Here is a 12444-nt window from a genome sequence, read left to right as displayed (position 1 = left end):
GCTTCATTCGGAGGTTTTTGTGTATCCTTGAAACTGTCACTTGTGACATAGTAAGTAATATTTTGTGAGTACAAGAACTGTGGTATATGTGTGCAAAGTATACAGTGATTAGACACTAGGTTTCATCATCTCCCTTTAACCTCTCCCCACTGACCTCCTAACTCTGCCTCGTCTACTACCGACCTCCTGACTCAGCCTCGTCTACTACCGGCCTCCTGACTCTGCCTCGTCTACTACCGGCCTCCTGACTCTGCCTCGTCTACTACCGACCTCCTGACTCTGCCTCGTCTACTACCGACCTCCTGACTCTGCCTCGTCTACTACCGACCTCCTGACTCTGCCTCGTCTACTACCCGCCTCCTAACTCTGCCTCGTCTACTACCCGCCTCCTAACTCTGCCTCGTCTACTACCGACCTCCTGACTCTGCCTCGTCTACTACCGACCTCCTGACTCTGCCTCGTCTACTACTCGCCTCCTGACTCTGCCTCGTCTACTACTGACCTCCTGACTCTGCCTCGTCTACTACTCGCCTCCTGACTCTGCCTCGTCTACTACTCGCCTCCTGACTCTGCCTCGTCTACTACTGACCTCCTGACTCTGCCTCATCTACTACTGCCTTCCTGACTCTGCCTCGTCTACTACTGACCTCCTGACTCTGCCTCGTCTACTACTGACCTCCTGACTCTGCCTCGTCTACTACTGACCTCCTGACTCTGCCTCGTCTACTACTGACCTCCTGACTCTGCCTCGTCTACTACTCCCCTCCTAACTCTGCCTCGTCTACTACTGACCTCCTGACTCTGCCTCGTCTACTACTCCCCTCCTAACTCTGCCTCGTCTACTACTGACCTCCTAACTCTGCCTTGTCTAATACCGACCTTCTAACTCTGCCTCGTCTACTACTGACCTCCTAACTCTGCCTCGCCTAATACTGACCTCCTAACTCTGCCTCGTCTACTACAGGCCTCCTAACTCTGCCTCGTCTACTACTCGCCCCCTAACTCTGCCTCGTCTTCTACTGACCTCCTCGATTTTCGAGCAACCATCAAATTTGAGTGATCAGGCATGTTGGAAATTTATTGAAAAACAAAACGACTTTCTAATCAAAGATGGGAGAATCGTGCGAGAAATGTAATTGAAAAAAAAAATAGCATGAGCTGTGACCTGGAAAGAAAAGAAAATTCTTGGCCACTAAAATGCTTTTCTGTAGCAACACGAGGTGAAATTAAAGGCTTGGTTCGTTAAATTTCGAAATCAATGGTGGCACCATCGGATTACAAAATTTCAGGTTTTCTAAAGATTCTTTCGTAATGCAACCCATGTATGGCCTGCATAAGAGCACAAAAGGGACATTGTTGATTTTAGAATACAAACTTGTATAGTGTTTTTTTGTTTGTGTTTTTAAACCAGAGTTTAGAGGCTTAGCGACACTTTCAATTGTGACTTTCAATAATATCTGTATGTAATGTGATATGTAGGATATATTTATGAATACAGAGCTGTATTCATTTGAGTCTTATATCTGCCTAGAGTTCAGCTTTAAATGGTTGCAGTAACTACAGACAACCACTAGAGGCAGAATCTGCCATCATGTATAAACTATATAGTAAGAAAAATATGGTACAGCAAACATATTATTCTTATTATACAGGATTTATATAGCGCCAACAGTTCCCACATGGAAGAGAAATATATTTCCAATATATTTAGAAAACAAATTATATATGTGGCATATATTTACAATATATTGGCTTACGTTAATGTATTTTAACATGTATTCTAAAAATGTATATTTAAAGTGTTACTAAACCCACAACAGTAAAATCAGCCTGTATATGAAATAAAGCATGCTTGTTATACTCACTATGGAACCTAAGGGGTTAATCCTCTGAATTGTGTAAAAACACTGTTTGATCTTTTCTTCTCTGCCCCTCCTCTTGTTCAAATGTCCATGCCGATGAACCCGTGCCCTTCTGTACATGCTCAGTTTGGTGTGTATTGTTAGAGAGTTTTTTTTTTCCCTCAGGAGAGTGCATGTGATCAGCACAGAGCCAATCAGCACTCTCCAGCCAGAGGTCAGGGGATTTCCATTCTCCTAGAGAAAACTCCTCCTACAAGCTTTAACCAGTGCTCAGTTGAAGTCACAAGACTGCTCTAACTGCTGATGATGAGAAAAGGTATTTAGCAGTTTATATTAACTAAAATAATTGCACTTCCATGTTGTGTGTACTGTGGGAGACCAGATATACTGAATGCACGACCTTGGGTTTAGTAACACTTTAAATATATTTTCTAAAGCCATACATTTAAAAATATATATTTTTTTTAAATATTCTTCAGATTTTTTTTAGCATATAAAAAAGTCATTTTAACACATATTTTTACATATATTTGTAAATACATTCCAAAAATGTAGATTAACTGTATTTTCAAAGACATATATTTGAAAATTGTATTTTTAAAAAATATTTTTCATATTTTTTTAACATATAACAAATGCATTTCAACATATAGTGTGTGTATGTATGTGTGTGTGTGTGTATGTGTGTGTATATATGTGTATGTGTGTATATATATGTGTATGTGTGTATATATATGTACTGTATGTGTGTGTGTATATATTGTGGGAACTCGCTTCTAGTGGTAGAGCTTCTTCAAAGCACAAAGCAACTCGCTTCTTTTTAAGGGCCTTTTTGCCCAATTTTATTTAAAGAATGTCCAACAAAAATGCTTCCCACGCAGGGGTATCCACCATCAATCAAATTAACAGTATTCAGCCTCCTGGCTTGTACACAGTTTTAACTCTGTCTCCTGCAGAGTCTTCCCAAAATATGGCACCAGCACACAGCTAGTCTGGCTTCCACCTGACTCCAAGGCAGAGACCTCCCGTCTGCCGGGGTGGAGCCCTCCTGACTCCTGTCTGCCGGGGTGGAGCTCAGAATCATGACCTGGCCTCCCCTAAAAGGCCTGCACACACCTGTGCAATCAGCACGCTGGCTGCTCCCAAAATATGGGCCCAGAATTGAAGATTTCATCCCTCCCAAATCTCTAAGAAATCTCCAGGCTACAGGTCCCAAAACAGGCTTTACAAACCAAAGAGGAAACTGATAAACCAGTTTCCTCTGCATTATGAGATCTGCCTGGAACCCCTCAACCTGTATAGTTGAGAATCCTGGGTGTCCATGATTTCCACCGTGGCAGGATACCGTACTGCCACTATATATATATATATATATATATATATGTGTGTATATATATATATGTATGTATATATATGTGTGTGTGTGTGTGTGTATATATATATATATAATTTTTTTTGTAATATAGAATTAGAATACAGCCAAAATTGTAGTATTTCAAATATATGTCAATATATTTGGGAATAATATTTTTATATATTTAAATATTTTGTATTTGTATATATTAAGAATATATGTTTCTTCCACATGGGTTTTCTCAGCGCTTTACAATATAAAGGGATACAATACAGCAACGATACAGTTCAATACAAGAGGGTTAGGAGGGCCCTGATCCTGGGAGCTTACAATCTAAGAGGTAAACATTAAAACTGCATAAAAATAAATGTATGCATTCTATAAACACTATAAGAACTTTAGTGTTCACTAAAACTAGACTCTGGTTTATCCTTTTAAAAGTCCATTTTTTTTGTATGAACCTCTAAATGGCTTTTTGGATGAAAGCTAATACTATGCAATGAGTGAGATGTATACAATGTCTGAGAGGATAATATTCCCCCCTCACACAGTACAATGAGTTGGAAGGGATTTGTGGATTAGAGAGCGGCTTAGTTTATGGGTCTGTGTATTCCGTAGAGAATTCTCTGCCATGGTTTACAGGGAAGAGAAAATAACATCCTTTTCCCGGCTCCGCACCGCAGTTTAATCGTCCCCGGGGACGGGGTGACCGGGGGAGCCGGCTGGTTTTCCAGCTCGCCGAGGATCGCAGTCTCCGAGGACGGCATTAGTGAAGTAAAGTAGGTTCTGGGTCATAAAGTGGACTGAAAACCAAATTAAACTGTCATTAAAGATCTCCAAACAAAAGTAAAAACTCCCGTAGACGCCATATGTTCATTTACTGCAAAAGTTTATTCTAAACTGGGCTACATATAACTACACCTAAAGCTGAACTCCGGACTTCCCTCCAGTCTTCCCTCCAGTTGTACCGGCTCCTCTCCTGGACTGAAGTGGCTTACTCTGATTTCACTGCACACTGTGAGCTTCTCACAGTGTGCACAAGAAGCTGCAGCAAGTCAGATAGAACCTGCCTCATTTCCTGACTGGCAGACGTCTACCATCATCTACATAGGCATGTGCACAGTGTGTGCCAATGTGCCTAGGCACACCCTAAGTGCATTTGCATTATCACTCTCTGTGCCAGCGGGGAGATGGGAAAGATCTCCTTCTTACCAGCTCTGCCATAAGAGAAGTTCTTATGCATCTTCTCTTTCACTGTGCTGGAAAGGAGATCAATGTGCCGGGGTCATATATATGTAGACACGTGTGTTTGATTTTTGGGGTGCACACCCTAATGCTATAGGATGTGCACTCTTATGATCATTTAGCTCTTTCCTCCCCAGCCAAACTGTCCATAGCCTGCCATTTCCATCTGTTGAAAGCCCGTTGTTTCAATGATAGAAGCACAGCATTCCTTTGTCACCTAGGATGGTCTGCATGCAAATACAACCCACCTAGGGACACCCATAGCATTCCTCCCAAGAACTAGCCCACTGCTTGCATCAGGGCTGAGAACTCTTGAGAGGAGTACTGAGGGGCCCCGGCCAGTTCTTTCCACCAGCCATGATATGCCTGCATTGCATTTAGAAGCACAGAAACCCAGTGAAGAAATCACTGGCACTAAAATAAGACATGTTATGGACATGAAATGATTTTATCTAAATATTGTATGGGCATGTTGATAACTCACAACAAGTGTATATTTGAGCATGGTGTATTATTTGCCACCTTCACTTTTGCTTTACTAGCCCTCTTTTTTTTTGGGGGGGGGGGGTTGGGAAAATGACCCTCCCCAAACAGGATATTGCGCTAAACTGTAGGTAAATAAGGGCACCCAGGGGCGGACTGACCATTTAAGAACTTGGGCACTACGTCAATAGGGTGCCCCATGAAATGCCCCTGGCACCTTTTTATAGGTTTTTTTGGGTGTGCTTTGAGTGTGGGCAAGGACACAGGTGCCCCATGATCCCCTATTGCCCGGGGGCCCCATGAGTTGTCAGTCCGCCCCTGAGGGCACCAGAAGCTTTGCTAAGTAAAAGAGTGGGTTTGATGATAAAGTTGGCAGTGCCTTCACCGAGGACAAGGCCTCTGTGAACAGAGGGGATTCCCTTCCTAGGAAACTAGTTAGTAATTTAAACAAAGTACTTGGGAGCAAAAGAACTGCTGCAACCAAAATTTAGAAATTAACCATAAGCATATAAATGCACACCAGTATAGAAATAATACAAGCTTTATATAGAGATTAATAATAGTACATACATCCAATGTACAAACAGGTATTATCAGCAAAGAATTTTGCATATATATATCCAGGTATTATAGTTATTAATAAAAATGCCTCCAGATGAATGTAGCAGCAAAATTCAGTTGTAGGGACCCCTGAGGATGATCACAATACGGCATCTGTCTTTGTAACCAAGACCTGAAGAACAGATCAGTGGTGATGGGGAGATCCTCCAACTGTCCAACCAGCCTGGAATGCAGCTTCTCACCAGCAGAAGCTGTGGAGTGGCACTGGAATTCAGAGTCAGCCAATCTGCTCTGCACTCAGCCTCTTGCAGTTTCCAAATCTGTCATGCAACTGGAACTCTAACTACAAGTTATCAGCTATTGGATGACTTACCTGGCTCTAACCTAGAATCCCAGACCAGAAGAGATAGGGTTAACTGAAATAAGAGGAGCTGCAAATAATCTCTACACACATCTGTCACCAATCTCTCTCTTGCTCTCTCTCTCTCTCAAGTATTGGGATGCCTGCCTTTACACGCACATGGGCTTTAATGGCATCCCAGTCTTGGTCCGTAGGGTTCAATGTTGAGTTGGCCCACCCTTTGCAGCTATAACAGCTTCAACTCTTCTGGGAAGGCCGTCCACAAGGTTTAGGAGGGTGTCTATGGGAATGTTTGACCACTCTTCCAGAAGCGCATTTGTGAGGTCAGGCACTGATGTCGGATGAGAAGGCCTGGTACGCAGTCTCCACTTTAATTCATCCCAAAGGTGTTCTATTGGGTTGAGGTCAGGACTCTGTGCAGGCCAGTCAAGTTCCTCCACCCCAAACGTCCTCATCCATGTCTTTATGGACCTTGATTTGTGCACTGGTGTGCAGTCATGTTGGAATAGGAAGGGGCCATCCCCAAATTGTTCCCTCAGTTGGCAGCATGAAATTGTCCAAAATGTCTTGCTATGCTGACGCCTTAAGAATTCCCTTCCCTGGAACTAGGGGGCCAAGCCCAACCCCTGAAAAACATCCCCACACCAAACTCCCCCCTCCACCAAACTTTACACTTTGCACAATGCAGGCAGGCAGGCAAGTACCATTCTCCTAGTAACTACAAACCCAGACACTTCCATTGGATTGCCAGACAGAGAAGCACAATTCGTCACTCCAGAGAACATGTCTCCACTGCTCTAGAGTCCAGTGGCGATGTGCTTTACACCACAGCATCCAACACTTTGCATTACACTTGGTGATGTGAGACTTGGATGCAGCTGCTTGGCCATGGAAACCCATTACATGAAGCTCTCTATGCACTGTTGTTGTGCTAATCTGAAGGCCACACAAAGTTTGGAGGTCTTTAGCTATTGACTCTGCAGACAGTTGGCGACTTCTGTGCACTGTTCGCTTCAGCATGCGCTGACCCCGTTCAGTCATTTTACGTGGCCTACCACTTGGTGGCTGAGTTGCTGCTGTTCCCAGTTGCTTCCACTTTGTTACAATACCACTAACAGTTGACCATGGAATATTTAGTATCCAGGAAATTTCATGGATGGACTTATTGCACAGGTGGCAGCCTATCACGGGACCACGCTAGGAGTCACTGAGCTCCTGAGAGCAGACCCATCATTTCACAAATGTTTGTAGAAGCAGTCTGCATGCCTAGGGGCTTGATTTTATACACCTGTGGCCATGGAGGTGATTGGAACACCTGAATCCAATGATGTGGAGGGCTAGCCCAATATTTTTGGCAATATAGTGTATATAGGTCCTTAGTGTAGAAGGTCCTTTGCACATGCCTCTTTGTAATGTCCCAAACCTCTCCTTTTCCCGCTCACTTCTGTTTGTTTGGAACGAGTAGTGCATGTTAGTTACCTAGTCATGTGCACTGCTCTATGCACAGTACAAATCCTATAGTCCATAGTCCTTGTTTGGAGTGAGCGAGAGAAGATGACTACGTTCCTACACACAGTGAGACCATGGAGAACGAATATAGCCAACAGGCACTCCCAAATATTTATCATCTCTCCAAGCCGCACCTCTGAATGCAGCTCCTTATGGATTTACTGGGTCAGATAAATATTCATAACTCAGGAGGTTGATCCTTCACCACAGCAGCACATTGGTGACTCTCTGTCATTCTTCTCTCTCCTCCTGTAGACATATTTCTTGTCCCCTCTGCCTCCTACTGCTGCTTCTTCCTCTTACACTTCAGCCTTGCTGCACAGTGGATAGGCAGGCTGTAGGCATCTACCTACAAGGGGAATGTATCATGTTAGTAAGCTAGTCAGGCTGCCTAGGTTAAGGAAGGGTTAATGATAGTTCTGCAGTTCCCACTCTTTCTGGGCTCTGCCTCTTTCCCTGTGCTATTATAAAAAGGGGGAGAGCTCTGCTTACACAAGTTCTGCATGGGAAGAAGACAGGAGACAAACCATAAAGTTGTCATCTCCAGCTGCTTTACAGATATGGCTCGGCTGACACAGCTCCAGCCACATGGGAATAGAAGCAAGAGGTTCACAGAAGAAGATGTAAACCTTTACAGCCAACAGCCACCCTGGAGCTCCCTGGAGCTCTCCTGCCTCAGCATTGACTTGTACCAAGTAAGGGACTCTCACCTGGAAAGGTATGCTGGGCAAGACACAAATCAGAATAGTTAGTGAAGAACTCTTTTGCATTGATTGTGTTTGTATGTTGAGACAATCAATAAAGATTTTTTAACCATTTCCTGTACCTGGTCTGAAGTTACTCAAGGGGTGCATGAAGGTTAATGGCAATTACAAGCATTTTGGTCAGTTAAAGCACATAAGGGGTATGAAGCAAGTCGGTTACAAGGAGTTGACTCAGCATTGACTTGTACTAAGTAATGGACTCTCATCTGGAAAGGTATGCCTGGGCAGACACAAATCAGAATAGTTGGTGAAGAACTCTTTTGTACTGGACTGTGTTTTTATGTTGAGAAGACTCAACAGAGTTTTTAAAATTGTTTCCTGAGCCTGGTTAGAAGTTACTCAAGTCACTGCAAGAAGGTTAATACAAGCATTTAAGCATTTGGGTTAGATAAGGCACATATGGGGTACAAAGCAAGTCGGTTACAAGGAGTTGACTCAGCATTGACTTGTACCAAGTAATGGACTCACACCTGGAAAGGTATGCCTGGGAAGACACAAATCAGAATAGTTGGTGAGGAGCTCTTTTGGACTGTGTTTTTACAGTATGTTGAGAAGACTTTCAACAAAGTTCTTTTAAACCGTCTCCTGAGCCTGGTCTGAAGTTTCACAAGGGGTGCATGAAGGTTAACCTCCCTGGCGGCCTGATTATGCCAATATTTTTGAATGTCAAAGCAGTACATTGTTTTGCATGGAAATTTGTTGTTTTATACTGTAGGCCTGTAATTCTTAGGAATAAAACAAGAAGGAGTTCTGCGCTGCCAATGTGTTGAATAAAGTGCTGAGTAATGAGCTGCTGCAGACACGTGTTGTGTGTTCACATAAAAACCAAATAAATGAAATAAAAGTGTGTCGCGCTGCTATCAACAAACAATATTAGTGAGAACAAATCTAAAGACAAACTCAAACGTGACTAAAGTCCACATGAAAAACTAATTCTTCAGAATTTCAAAAAGAGTGGAACATCTTCCTACTGGTGACTGCACCCAGAATCCCAGTGCTGCAAGTCTTCAATGTACGTGAATCACCACAGTGAACATAGAAGTCAAGGTGGACCCTCAGCTTCTCACATGGACCTGGATGTGGACACAGATCAGATAAGCATCTCCCCTATAAGTGGGGGTAGCACATAACTTGCTCCTCTGTGGGCAATCTTTCCCTTATAAATCGCTGTTGAACCTTCCAATGGCACCTGATTTCAGTACAGCCGGCTCTGTGGGTAAAACTCGACAACCACAAAGAAGATCATAGTTCAGTGTACTTCTTTAACCACTTCCCAACCAGCCGTTGCATATAAACGGCCGGACGGTGGCACTGCAGGGTCGGTGGCCGTCTATAAACGGCCTCCCCGCACCCTGCTTGTGCGCGTGTTGCACATACGGTAAATAATTCAACTGTGCGAAGGATGGGTCGGGTGAAACCAGAAGTGTTTTATTAGGAATGGCTGTAACAAACACAGAAAACCCTTAATTACATGTGACTGGATATGTTCACTGTAATCACTGTCCTCTATACATTACTAAATTTTTCCATATACATTAATAAGTATTTTTATATACATTAATAAACATCTTTAATTGCAATACTGAATATCTAGACCTCTGCAGATATGCTAGTGACCTATTCTGCATAACAATAGCGTATTACAATAGAGAAATCACATTCCCTGTATCTTAGCGCCAAATCACATAGCTGCAATATATATACACATTTATGCTACAAGTAATCTGATTGCATAATAGTAACAGCGACATTTACTAACCACCAGGGCATGTTAAGTCATTTTGTCCTATTTATCATGTTAAACAGCCTCCTGCTTACCTGTAACAAACACAGAAAACCCTTAATTACATGTGACTGGATATGTTCACTGTAATCACTGTCCTGTAGGAAACAAAGTGTTAGACTTTTAGTTCCTACTTCTGTGTCTTCCTATTATCACAGGAAGTAGTTCTGCCCTCTTGTGATGGTACAATAAAAATGCAATCACTAGTATCTTCTATTGACAAAGATAGATTATTGTTATATTAGGTATTAGGCTTTAGATTTAAATTCTATGGGGCTGCCTATTTTCTACACCTCTTACACTCTCCCCCACAAATTTGTTATGTCGTCCCTGACATACGCAGAATTTTTTTAAGAAAACATTATTTTACTTGTCTAGTAGTAACCATAGGAAGCCAATGGTAAGTAGTAACCAAGTTACTTGAGGAAACATCCTCCCTGTGACATCTACTCCCTATTACATCACAGCTTCCCACCAGGCCCACAGCGCTATAGTACCTGGCAAGATATAGTTGCGTATAACCAACTATTTAGTAAAACCCCTTTCTATACATATTTGTATAGGTTACTAAGTTTAGACAAAGGTGATGAGAAACTAGGGAACATCTTATTACTTTTATACCTTTTTATCATAATGGCGGAATACCCATTGTACATCAACAATGCAGCATAACGTTGCCATCTACTGCTCTGTACTTTTATCGACCGACTCTGTCTCTGTGTAACATCTAGTTCCCTCACCTAAAACTATTTCTGCCTGACCTACAATATCTGCAGTACAAATGCAATTACATTTTTCCTTACTTAAACCAACAGAAAAGTAACATATAATTATTCTGGTTTAGGTAATTAACTTTGGTATAGTGTCCCAAATAGTAAACAATGGATCAATAAACATAATCACTTCTACCAACTTCTATAGTCTTCAGCAAAACATTCTGAACTGAAATACCAGCTAATCAACAGGTAATGTAGGAATACTGTCTATAACCTGTATAGATGAAACTCTGGTAACACTACTGGGTTGACCTAAAGTGTCATATGTCAAAATCTTTGGTTGTCTCCTGTTCCTGTAGGGTTGTATTCTACATTGAGGAAGTGAATCTGAAAGGTCCTCATTCTCCTCTACATCATTTTCAACAAGTTGTTCTGTGTTCTCTGTTGCTGGGCATTCTTCTTCTATACCTTCAAATGCATACTCAGTTTGTTCAATTTGATCTATAGGCTCAGTCTCTCTGACTCCTTCTAAATCATACTCACTTACTTCCAGCTGACGTGGGTAGAACTCATTAGCTTCTGGATTTAGCTCTGTACTTTCCTCTGGGTGGTCATGCTGGGTGACTGGGATGAAAGATCTCCAGTTTCTTTGTTCATGATCTGATTCATTTTCTGATTCTCCCTCAGATGTCTGTGTAGGTTGTTGAGTTGTATTTCGATCCTTCACTTGCTTTCTTGCACTGGTTCTTTTGGGTATTTGTTGACCTTGGTCGCTAGGTAGATAATCACATGGCAATAGTAAGTTGCGATGTAAAATCCTTGTTCGGCCTTTTCCAGTTTCTGGTTTGATTTCATACACTGGACTGTCTGCACACTTCTTTTTAAGAACAACATGTATGGTATCTTCCCAAAATTATCTCAATTTTCCTGGACCTCCTCTTTCGGTAAGATTTCTGACTAGAACTTTGCTACCTGGTAGAAGTTCAGCTCCATGAATTTTCTTGTCATAGTGTTCTTTTCCTCTCTGTGCAGCTTGAGTAGCTATTTTTGAAGCAACCTTATAGGCCTCAAACATTCTATCTGTCCATATGTTCACATATTCAGAGTAGTTCTTGTATTTTTCAGTTACTGGAGTGTCAAACATACTATCAATGGGTAGTCTTGGAGACCTTCCAAACAGTAGAAAGAATGGAGATTGTCCTGTAGCTTCACTTCGAGTACAATTATATGCATGGACTACCTTTGCTAGTGAATTTTTCCAGTCCTTTTTGGAATCTGGTGACAGGGTACGAAGCATGGATAGCAGGGTACGATTAAATCTTTCAACTTGCCCATTACCTTCTGGGTGATATGGCGTTGTGTGAGAATTTTGGATGTGGCAGTGCTTCCCTAATGTCAAAAACAAGTGATTTTCAAACTCTCTACCCATATCATGGTGAATTCTGGTAGGAAATCCGAATTTCAAGACAAAATCATTGAATATTTTGTCAGCAACAGTTTTTGCGGACTTGTTCTTGGTTGCATATGCCTGAGCAAATCTTGTAAAATGATCTATTACCACTAAGATATACTCATATCCACCTTTACATTTCTCGAGATGAAGAAAGTCAATGGAGACCATCTCAAAAGGATAAGTTGTCACAATATTGTTCAACGGGGCCCGAACAAGCTTATTTGGCCGTTTGTCTTTCAGACAAGTACATTGACGTGTGATGTAATGCTCAGTGTCCCTTTGCATATGTGGCCAAAAGAATCTTTCTCTGATTAAATTTACAGTCCTTTCTACTCCTAAGTGTCCCATCTCTT

At 42.0% G+C, this 12444-nt stretch overlaps 1 long non-coding RNA gene across 1 annotated transcript; it reads right to left on the bottom strand.

The window, feature by feature from the left end:
- Positions 1-9546: 9546 nt before the first annotated feature.
- Positions 9547-11110, bottom strand: LOC149445236 (uncharacterized). The gene is made up of 2 exons (XR_016306427.1): positions 9958-11110; positions 9547-9580 (listed from the first exon to the last, which is right to left on the bottom strand). It is a non-coding gene; the product is annotated as an uncharacterized LOC149445236 (long non-coding RNA).
- Positions 11111-12444: the final 1334 nt, after the last annotated feature.

Source organism: Staurois parvus, unplaced genomic scaffold (assembly GCF_062004578.1).
Source record: "Staurois parvus isolate SC_StPar_1 unplaced genomic scaffold, SC_StPar_1.0 ptg000735l, whole genome shotgun sequence".
Classification (NCBI taxonomy): Eukaryota; Metazoa; Chordata; class Amphibia; order Anura; family Ranidae; genus Staurois; species Staurois parvus.
This window is presented reverse-complemented; position numbering and strand designations above follow the sequence as displayed.